Source organism: Copidosoma floridanum, unplaced genomic scaffold, assembly GCF_036245765.1.
Source record: "Copidosoma floridanum isolate Cflo_tuat_1 unplaced genomic scaffold, Cflo_Japanese_pri ptg000030l, whole genome shotgun sequence".
Classification (NCBI taxonomy): Eukaryota; Metazoa; Arthropoda; class Insecta; order Hymenoptera; family Encyrtidae; genus Copidosoma; species Copidosoma floridanum.
This window is the reverse complement of record NW_028321907.1, coordinates 28,842,941-28,855,004: the sequence shown is the minus strand read 5'-3', so window position 1 is coordinate 28,855,004 and position 12,064 is coordinate 28,842,941. Positions and strand designations below refer to the sequence as shown.

Genomic DNA, 12,064 nt, shown 5'->3' with positions numbered 1-12,064 from the left:
GTGAGTGGCTAGGGGACTCACGATAATCAAGCATCCCGACGTGAGAGGCTAGGGGACTCACGATAATCAAGCACCCCGACGTGAGAGGCTAGGAGACTCACGATAATCAAGCACCCCGACGTGAGAGGCCAGGGGACTCACAATAATCAAGCACCTCGACGTGAGAGGCAAGGGGACTCACGATAATCTGGCACCCCAAAGGAAACAGAACTTACTACGTCCACGTCGTTGTTTCCGGGTAACGCTAAAAGTAAGATAAAAGTACTTTTGTTTTGCTATTTCCGCATTAAAAAATGCCACCGCCTATTAATAAGAATCAGCAATTGAAAACTTGCTGATTGACTTCTTAAATTGATCTTAATGTGACCTTTTAAAGGTTAGGTTTATCATGAACATGTAAGAGTAATAACATTCTTTAGGATCTAATCTCAAAAAACAAGGATTGCAGTCAAAAGCAGGATTTATGAATACAAAAATGCTTTACGACCCTGAAATAACCTTCAAAATTTATCTCAAGGTCAAGATAATTAAAGTAATTTGTACTTTTACAATTTATTGATCTTTCTCAAGCATTATGAACTGTAGTGTTACCCAGAAAACTACGTCATTTTTGAAAAATTACGTCGAATCGTTTTTTTAGACATTTGACCTTCATTTTCAACTTTTCAAGGTCACAAAAACAATTTTCACAGACAAATTTGATGTTAAATTTCCCGCTCTTTTCAAATCCGCACTCGAAAATAGGGGTTACCATTTGAAAAAACCATCTTGACCTTGAAATGACTTTCAAAACTGACTTCAAGGTCAAAACTAATGGTACCATCAAATGGCCCCCTCTGTCCTGCCCAACTTTCGTCTGAACTATTTTTTTGTAGACCTCGTAGTTTAGAAGAAATTCGGGTCCATAGATTAAAATGGGTCACCCTGTATGTATAAGTATACAAACATGTATATTATTTTTGTTTATCGTTTTTTTTGCGAATTAGGTTATCGTATTACTTCAGTTACTGACTTTTTAAAAAAAAATGTAAATATGGAAAATAAAAGATGAAATATAGTTTAAAAAACTAATTCCATTTGTACTGGTTATTTCGACAAAATTTATTAGTGAAATAGGTGTTTTACTTGTTACAATATTTGATAATAAAAAATCATTGTTCAAGAATTTATTTGACAGATTGTTGTAATACAAATATATTTTGGTTAATTTCTGTAATCATGTACTAGATTACTCATTTGATAATTTTATTGCACATTTTTCTGTTTATCAATAAGTTTATTATGTACACAAATTACATTCCACAGTTTCAAATTATATTTTGAGTTCATGAATGACGTGTGTATATAGCGGCAGTAAATGTATTTATACAACGAGGGCGAACGACGTTGTCATGTCTCAAATTGTATATATAAGCTGTCTGCTAAATTGGTTACGTTCGCTCGAAATACACGATGTTTGTACTAAAATTCCTCAAAAACAAGTTCCGGAAGGAACATAATGAGATAATGCAAAATATTCCTTGGATTCCACGGATTCAAAAGTTAGTTTTCTTTAAAAATGTATAGAAAACTATTCTTGTAATCTTTAAAACTGCATGGCTCACATCAGCGTAACAGAGGCATCCCATGATAAAAGCCATAAGTTTATAAGTTAATATCTTAGTTTTTAGCTGCGGTACCTATGTTAAAATTTTACTGATGTGTGAAGGACACTAAAATGTACTTATTTGCTAAGTTTCGAGAAAATCTATAGAAAATCGATTTCCTTGTCAACTACCTCAATAACTGCACTTAAATACGCGCGAGTACTTAACCAGTATTGTACTACGATTGACATACAAAGTGTTTGTTGCACAAAAAAAAAAAAAAAAAAAAACTACCGTTTTCATATTTTGATTTCAGATTTTTTCAAGGCTACAGTAGAAAGAATACTATTTATTGCCAGTGTACAAAAGCTTAAAAAATTCCATACAAAATATGAACTCAAGAAATCAAACTTACCTAATCTTTGTTAAAAGCTATTTTTAAGGGGTTGCTTTTACATGTACACATTAATGAAAAGTTTCTACATACCTCCAGATACTTCCATGGATTGTTTCATAAAAAAACGATTAAACTTCTATTCAGCTACTTCAAAATATTACCTTTATATCCATTTCATGATAGTATTAACATAGATCAAGTTTCTTCAAATCAATTGTGGAAGACAATTCTTGGGATCATATTGATTATTTCAGTGAATCTGTTTCAGTTGAAGAAATTCTTTTTGCACAACAGCTAACGTCGTTTTGTAATAAATGACATTGTTTGGGAAAAGAAATATATTAGAATTGCTCTTCAATTGAAAATACGCCATATCAATACGTAGTGGAAATACATGTTGGTTTGGAACCTTTCGTCATCTAATTTTATCACGTATTTCGCAGTCATAAAGTATTCCTATGTTAAAATAGTTTTAAAACATAATTACGACGTACATTAGCATGATCGTAACACTGACTTTTGACTATGTGAAAAAATACAAATCCCATCAGGGCGAAAAATGCAAGTCCCAAAGGAAAAAAATTTTTTGTGCCAGTATTAAAACAATGCATTCTAAGACTAACAGTAGAATGAGAGCAGGGGAAATTGGGATGAGATTTGGAAAATTATAAATAGCAAAAATTTCAAGTTCCGTGCGCTAAAAAAGTTAAAATCCCATCAGTGCCAAAAAATACGAGCCCAGATAGAAATTTTTTATTTTGCCATCATTAAAACTATGCGTTTTGGGACATTTACAGTAAAATAAGACAGGTTAAAATTGATAGATATGGAAAATTTTTGACAGCACAAATTATAAGTTCCATGCTCGTAAAAAAGTTTAATTAGCTGATTTGTGATGCCAAATTATCAGCATTTTTTGTACAATATATTCTCTTCTTTTTAAATTGTCTTTACTAACAATCATTATTTATTTATATCAAACAATTCAAAGCAAATAAGTGAGCTGATAACAATACTGTAAAATTAATGTTTGAAAAAAAACGTAGTGTCTATTCGCACCAAAACGCACCGTATATCCACGTTATTACGTGGATATAGTAGATACGCACTTGCAGTGGGCAACTCTACTGTCCGGTACTCATAGGGTCCAAGTTCATTTTTTTCCGAGCGAGCGAAGCGCGAAGCGAGCGAGGCACATGCGTGTACGTGGATATAAGGTGCGAATAGACACAGCGAAAAAAAAATCATAGTATCCACATACGAGAAAAACACAAGTCCTAATTGAAAAAATCAAAACTTCGCATTACTAAAACATTGTGCTTTCAGTTGTTTTGAGTTACTTGCAAATACTTAAAAAGTATAATTTAAAAAAGGTTATACATGGTGAGAATTAAAAATTCTGTGATTACGAAAAAATATAAGTCCCAAAAAGTGCAAAAAATTACAAGCCGCGATAGAGAAGTAAAAATTTTTGGGGAACACAATATATGTTTTTAGGCATTGAATGTATTTTATAAATGTTAAAAAATGTGATTTTTACGAACATTTAAAAATGTGATGAAACGGGTGCGTTTTGAGAAACTTATAGTTGATTAAAACAGTCCAAAACACTAATTTTTTTTTTACACTTTAAAATGAACAATTTTTTTTCGAGCGGAAAAACACAAGTAGTAAATGTCCCTATTTAGGGAGTATGAAAATTCATGTATATGTCATACAACTTAATTGATAAAAAAATTGTGGTAGTTGTATATTTTATGTATCTTTATGAATTCGCAAGAAAAATTTCATTTTACATACAATAAATGACCAATTTTAAAAATAATTCCATAAATATAGACAAAGTAGTACATAACCTATCTTTTGAACTGTACGTATTATGGCACCAAACTTCAACAAGGAATTTATATACTTCTGGTAAACAAATAAATGATATAATTATTTTTTTAAATAAAATAGTGTTATGCAAGTAAAAAAACTGTAATTGTCTCAAAATATTATACTGAATTAACGTTTTTTTAAAAGTTTCATAAATAGGGACATGATATGAAACAATAGGTTTCATAATTATGTACATTCTGGTCTTACAATCTTTTTATAAAATAAAGTATTTTAAGAATTAAGAACCATATTTAAAAATTAGAATAATAATGGTAAATTTATAACGCACCAGCTAATACCAAAATTTCTACTGTTAAAGCTCACAGTTAAGAAAAGAAAATCGAAGAAGCAAGTATGATGAAATTTATAGTTATAATAAGGACATTTACATTACCCACATTGGAACATCTAAATTTTTATGATTAAATGTGTGCCTTCCGGAGAGTCTGAAGTTGATTGAAACCGTCCAGAAAAGAAGTTTTTTTCGCACTTTAAAATTTTTTTTAAGTTCTAGCCGAGTGATAAAATACAATTCTCAGCAGCTTAAAGGAGCATAAGACCCCACTAAAAAAATCCAAAATTTTCACTAGGAAAAGTGTTTGCTCTAGGAAGTTCTAGGTTAATTTAAACAGTCGAGAAGAGTATTTTCGTGGCACTATGGAAATCACGACTTTCGTTAAAATGCAAATTGTTTATGAATAAAATTTTAATTTTTTTTATTAGGACTTGTGACTTTGTGCACTTGTGAGATTTGTACTTTTTCTAGATTGCGGAACTTGTCAAATTTTTTTTATCAAAATCCAAAAAATAATTCTTTATAGTTTTTATAGTAGATTATTAATGCCTTAAAACGTTTATTCTGTACATCAAAAAATATTTTTATCAGGACTGAACTCGTGAGACGTGTATTTTTCATGGTCGTGAAAATTGTTTATTTTTTAGAATGAAATCCCTAAAAAATACCCGCTTTACAACTTTTAATCATCTTAAAATGTCTAAAAATACATACTTTGTGTTACGAAAATTTTAACCTTTTTGTCAAAACTTAGAACTCCTTGCAACTGTTGCACTTTTAATTTTTCGAACTCATGGAACTTATATTTTATGTAATTACAAAACTTATGCATTTTTAATAATCAAAACAAAAACAATCATATTTTACAGTATTTATAATCTTTTTTTAATTGCTGAAAACGTACCTTGTGTTCCATAAAATTTAAACTTTTTTTATTATGTCTACTAATTTTTTTTACTTACAAAGACGAGTAATTTTATGCACTCGTAGAACTTCTATTTGTTGTGATCAAGGAGCTTGTAAATTTCTCAGAAATAAAACCAAAAAAATCACTCTTATGAATATTTATAAAATATATTAAATGCTCTAAAACGCATATTGTGTTTCCTCAAAATTTTTACTTTTTTATTACGGCTTATATTTTTTCGCACTCTCTGGGACTTGAATTTTTTCGTAATCATAGAACTTTCAATTTTCACCATATATAACATTTTTAAAATTATACTTTTGAAGTATCCGCAAGTAACTCAAAATAACTTTAAACACAATGTTTTTATAATGCAAAGTTTTGATTTTTTCCAATTAGGACTTGTGTTTTTTTTAAATTTAGGTACTATGATTTTTTTTTCAAATATTAATTTTATCGTATTGTTATCAACTTATTTATTTATATCAAACTGTTCGAGACAAACAAGTAAGTTGATAACAATACGATAAAATTAATATATTAAACTGTTCGAGACAAACAAATAATTATTGTTCGTGAAGAAAATTTAAAAAGAAGAAAATTTAATGTACAAAAAGTCTGCTGATAATTTGGCATCACAAATTAGTTAATTGATCAGTCGAAAAGTCAGCTTATTTTTTTCAACAAATAGCTTAATTTCATGTATTATTTTTCACTCAATACCTTATAGCTTACTAAATTGATCTGTTTTAGCTGTAACAAAACTTGCAATTTGCAAAGTGAGAAAAAAAACGTATGGACCGTATGATTCAACGTCAAATTCCTCGAAACGCACGAATGTCACTATAAAAATCTTGGTCTTTCGCGGTCAGATTTTTTTTTTTTTTTACATCAGAACTTGTTACTTTTTCCCGCTGTTAGGGCTGTTGTTTTTTTTTGCAACAATAATATTTGTAATTAATAAATGCAAGAAAGCATTCTTTCAAGCTCTATCAGAATTCGTATTTTTTAAAGTTCGAAAAAAAAAGTGTATTTCGCCTCTAGTTAAGAAAGTATGACTTACTATTTTATTATTAATATTACCGTTATGAATCGCATTTACTGCTATTTAGGAATGCATTTAAACGTCATCCAAGTGAAAATTGCCCGCCAAGCTAAACAAGAGGGTGCCAACCACGTGGAGGACGGTAAAGTACTTTTCTATGGGCAGTGAATGCGTTCTTTAACAGTGAGAAAATGCTGCATTTTCTCCTTTGAAATCCGTGGAAAAAAGTAATACTTCCGGTGGGGAAACGGAATAAAATACATTTCTGCACCCTTTGAATCAACTTCAAATTTCCCGAAACGCATTTACTTCACAATGGAAATTACATTTTTGGTAGTCGGGACTCGTACTGATGCACATCTGTGTGACTTGCATTTTTTCGGACCAGCGAGTAGTTTAAGCTGTCAAAAATTTTTTTAATTTCTCAACCTTTACCTATATTATTCTACTATAATTGTCTCAAAATGCATATTTTTGTCAATCGTAAATGTATTTTTTTTCCTTCGGGACTTGCATTTTTTGGCACTGATGAAACTCTAACTTTTTCTAGCGCACGGACCTTGTAATCTTTGGTATTGAAAATTTTCTAAATCTCTTACACTTTCCCTCTCTCATTCTACTATAAAAGTTCCGGAATGCATAGTTTTGATAATGGCAAAAAAAATTTTTTTCCTTTGAGACTTGTATTTTTCGCCCTGATGGGACTTGTATTTTTTCGTAGTCAAGAAATCAGCTGACAATTTGGCATCAGAAATCCGTTGAGAAATCAGCTGATTTTTTTAGCAGTGAATAAATGTTATCATCCGTATATTAACACCAAAACCAGGGAATTCAAGTATTTTTTTATTTTTTTTTTATTTTAGTAGTATTGTGTAATGTTGGTAAACTAAAATTTACCAGTAATTCTTTCTCACTCATTCTTAAAGAATTTTCCATGTAGATTTGAAAGAAATCCAAGCAAGAATCCACGTACATCCGAAAAGATGTGAATCACCTGCAAGTTACTTGTAGCTGCAACACAATGACCAACTATGATTCATGCACGCGGATCTATGCTGAGCGGAAACGACAACTAAAACAAAAATCAAATAATTATAAAATTCTATTGATGCAAAAGTTTAGCTGGAAACAGCTGCACTGAGGTGTAGTATTAAATACTAGTATATACATATCGATTGAGTTTAAAAGACAAGATGTTGAAAACTAGAATAACTTAGAGTTAAGACACATAGACCAAGCGAGAATAATAGCAAATGATGGAATAACTACATATAGCGAGAAACAATCGGTACACGCCGCACCATTAGCTAACAACAGCATTACATAAACCTAGGAAAGCAACCTCATCTACTTTCAAGAAACTGTCCAATTTTCACCATTCATGTTCGCAGGCTTATGATTTACTGTAAAACCCTTTTGTGTTGCATTGATAATTTTATAAACACACTGCAACAGTCCAATTTATAAACTAGTTTAATTCTATCACTTTTTCAAATGTAAAGGACAACGGGAAAGTCAGTCCTTCCCTTTTTCCTGACTCAAAAATGTCGAGTAAGAGAGAGAGTCTGTACTCCTACCTCCAACACAGGTAACGGAATTCCCGATTCCCCAGGGCACCACGAGCCGACTCCCTCTCCAATAACAAGCAGCGAAAAACCAATTGACTAAAAATCTATTAAAATTCTAAATAATTTGTTAAGTTAAGTAATTAACACTTTAATCAGTCAAACTACTCGTAAACTTAATTATATTAACTCGCAGCAGACGAAGTACTATTATTGTTATTATTATCGTTGTCATTATTATTATTCTTATCATTATTATTATTATTGTTATTATTATTATTATTATTGTTATTGTTATTATCATTATTATTATTTATATTATAATTATTAGTATCATTACTATTATTGTTGTTATTTTTTTTTTTTTTCCGAGGTCGTCCAGAATGCCTTTGTGCACGACAGAAGGGTTTGCGAACCCTCCCCTGTGTGGGACTCGTTATAACCATACCTACTAAACTGGCAAAACCTCCTGGGACACCCGATTCGGAGTCTGCTCTCGCGTTTAAACTTTAAGCACGGAGGCTTAGCCCCTGGTACGGGCTTCCTCCAGTGTTATCAACGCGTCTTGTAACTTTTTGCGTCGACAAGGATATTTTCTAGTTCCCGTCATACACTTGAGCAGCTCTTCTCTGTTCAGTTAGAGAGAAAGAGCAAAATAATGAGCAGACGCCCCCCAGCATGGGCACAGAACCGGCCAACCCCGACAGAGGCACAAAGAGCGCACCCACCACAGAGCTCGCGGAGCGGAAACTAAGGCCACCGAGGCACAGCCGCTCATCGGCAGAAAGGTGATATAGCGAAGCGGTCCACAGGAGCCTACCCGCATTTAAGCACCCACGCAAGCCCCCATCCCACACACCAACCACCCCACAGCCACACCACGCAAGCCCAGCCCCGTAAAAAAAAAAATAATAATAAATAAAAAAATTTTTAAAAAGTAGGGCAGCGGAAGCAAAGCACCCAAGGGCATGGGCCACCAAGCCGCAGCCGCTCATCGGCAGAAAGGTGATAAAGCGAAGCGGTTTGAGGGAGTCTGCATGCGCTTAAGCACCCACGCAGGCCCCCATCCCGCACACCGACCGCCCCGCGGCCACGCCCTGGCGGCCCAACCCCCAAAGCCTCTTTACCATCCCCCCGAACACCACGAGCACCACAGCGAAAACACCACCCCACACCCCCACAATGGCTCTGGACCTACGCAAGCATCACAGAGGGCCTCCCACTTCTACTCAGTCATCTAGAAATCCGTCCTCTATTTCGGCCTCGAGAACTGTATGTATGTATTGGGCTACTGCAGTCCGTATTACTTCGTTGAGTAGCATTTTATCTATTACGTTGTGGGGATTGAAAGTTCCGACCCTTTCTTGCAACACATTTCGTTCGGCTTGCCACTTGATGCAGTCAAAGAACGAATGTTCTGCGTCATCTTTATCGTAGCCACAGTACTTGCACGCAGCCATCTGTGTTTATCGCATCTTGTTGAGTTAAAAGCGGAAATACCCGTGATTTGAGAGGAATTGGATGAGGTAGTAGTCTACTTTCCCGTGTTTCGGCTCAGTCCGTTCCTTGACATCTTTTATCAGACATGCCGTCCATTTATCTCTAGTTTCCTCTTGCCATATACGTTGCCAGCGTTCCCACGTAATTTCCCGGGCGTTTTTTTTTGGCCTCCATTCATTCTAAGTCCTTCTCCGTAAGGTGCTTTAATCATTTTTCCCTCGCAAGGAGGTCGATGGGGATTACGCCTGCTATCACCATTATCGCAGACTTCGAGACTGTGCGATCGTCGCAGGCTATTTTCAAGACTCCTATTCTTTGGGCTTAGGTGATTTTCACTCTCTTCTTTTCGACGTTCATTTCATCTTCCCATACCTCAGCTCCGTACAAGATAAAAGACTGTGCCGTAGACATAAGGAGCCTGCGCATTGCAGGTTTTGGACCTCTAACATTCGGCATGATTCGGCTTAATGCCGCTACTCTTGCCGCCACCTTGTTTGCTGCTTGCCTAACGTAGCTCCAAAACGTGAGCTTTCTATCCAGCGTCACCCCTAGGTAATTTACGGCATCCTTCGTCATTACTTTTTTTTTTTGTACCTTGAGGGGAATAATGGTATCTATCTCTTTCCTCGTCAACAGTACCATCTCCGTCTTCCCTGCTGCAACTTCGAGTCCGTGGTTCTCCATCTATGGAGCCACTCTCCACATAACCTGGTTAAGTCGTATCTGGACAAGTTCCATTGTGCGTTCAACGATTACTACAGCAGTATCGTTCGCGTATCCCATCAAGAATGTCCCCTCCGGCATTTCCTGGCGGAGCAGTCTGTCGTATGACACGTTTCAGAGATCGGGTCCAAGTATGGATCCCTGGAACGCCCCTGCGGTTATTTTCTTCTTTGTTTCGCCTTCTGTTGTCGTGTAGGTCAAAGAGCGGTCCTCGAGATAATCTCTCAGTACTCTCAAGAGATAGTCTGGTGTTCTGAATGTGTGTTTCAGAGCGTGAAGCATGTCCTTCCATCTTGCTGAGTTAAAAGCGTTCTTTACATCCAAGGTCACCAGAAGAACGAGGGTTCTCGCTCAATGGCATATGTCTCGAGTGCTCTGAACTGCTTTTACGACTTCTTCTACTGCTCTTATGGTAGACCTTCCTTTCCTGAATCCGTACTCGTGTTTAGTTTTGGTGTTGTCATGTGAACAATAACACCATACTTGTGACTATCATATGGACAAAAAAATTAAATTTAAATAATTTATAATAATAAATAATAAATAATTTCTAAATCTATACAACTCTGAAAAATTTCAGCTCTTAATGTTAACACAAAAGAGAGTTATTAATTTTTTAATATTGGCTGAAAAAACGAGATTTTTTGCATTTTGTGGGGAAGCCACTACTGGACCTGTTGAGATCAACTGGAGCTTATTTTGTTCGTCGTTTTGACACGCATACTTCTATATATATTTTTAAAGGCTAATGGTTCGTTTTAGACCCTAAAAACCGTGTTTTACTTTTACTGTTTTCGCCATATTTTTAGAGCCTTAGCGAAAAATATTTTTTGCTCGACTTTATTACTATCGACTAGCATTGTTTAATTCTCTACAACATATTTTTTTCAAGCTAGTCCTAATTTTCATTGCCAAAAACTTAATGAGGAAGTATCAAAAAATTGGCCGCCAGAGGGCAGCATGTAGTTCGGCTTGCAAACAGAAACAAATTTCCACTATTGACCCTCACCACCACTACGACAATGTATATGTGTATATTGTGGATACTGTGTGTTTGTGCATACTTCTAAAGGTACAGTGCTATAGGTACTGCTGTACTTACACCCGATCGGAAATCGTAAGTTGGCGGTAAGTAGGCCCTACCTAGGCAGCCTAGTTATTCTACTGAGGTCCTAGCGGGGCCCATGTACAGTGTTAGATGGCGCCGTGTAACGGGGCGTTAGGTAGGCCCTACGTAGGTACCCTCGTTAAATCATTTTTTATACTAGGATATTATTTTTTCAAAGCAAAAATGACTTAGTGTTAAAAACTACGTATAGCAAAAACTTTTGTCTTCAAAAATTAATCAGTTTAGCACCTTATACAAATATAAATTAATTTTCTTACAACAAAGATACGGTTAGTACACATCGTATCTAATATTGTAATGAATATTATACATGAGGATTGCAAATTTAATATTAGTTTAAGGAGTTTGTGTTTTATTTACTCTGGATACTCTCCCACTGGTCGAATCCCTAAAATATAAGAAAACAGTTTTAAGACTACTTGAAACATCTTCTTCAAATGTATGTTTCTATTTTGGAGTGTTGCTGACTGCAACTTGCTGTTATACATAAAAATAAAAGAATCTGAAATTTTATACTTTCGGATCTTTTTTTTCGTTCAGTGATAAAGAATTCTTTCAATCATTTTTCAACAATCATTTAATTAATTATTTAAGCTATTTTCAACTAAAAATAACGTAAGGAGGTTTTGTTACATGTATTGATAAATACCCATTTTAAGATATATAAGTACTGAACTCAAAAAACGCAGTACAGCAGAAAGCATTAACTAACGTGTGCAAATGATATATATACATACATATGTTAGCATTTAATTTCTTGCCTCTTATTATTTATGTATATCTGTTGTGAGCGTCGAGAAAGACACGCCTCTTCTATCCATGCTACTTAAATTTTTATACTAAGATATCTATAGACGTTAAAGTTACAAAGTAGGGGATAGAGGATTGGATGGGTAACCAGGGGCGTAGTGCGAACGTTGCGAGCGCTGTGTGAGCAGAGATTCATTCGGCGCGAGAGAATCTCGGCAAGCGGTCGAATCAGTGAGATTGAGTTGTGCGCTGTAACTGCCTGTGTGGCCCCAATTATATGTACTTA

General features: G+C 34.6%; 1 protein-coding gene across 1 annotated transcript in view; it reads left to right on the top strand.

Moving 5' to 3' along the window:
* L2HGDH (L-2-hydroxyglutarate dehydrogenase) overlaps positions 1-12,064 on the top strand; it is a 294,884-nt gene that overhangs the window by 266,311 nt on the left and 16,509 nt on the right. The gene's annotated exons all lie outside the window — the stretch shown is intronic.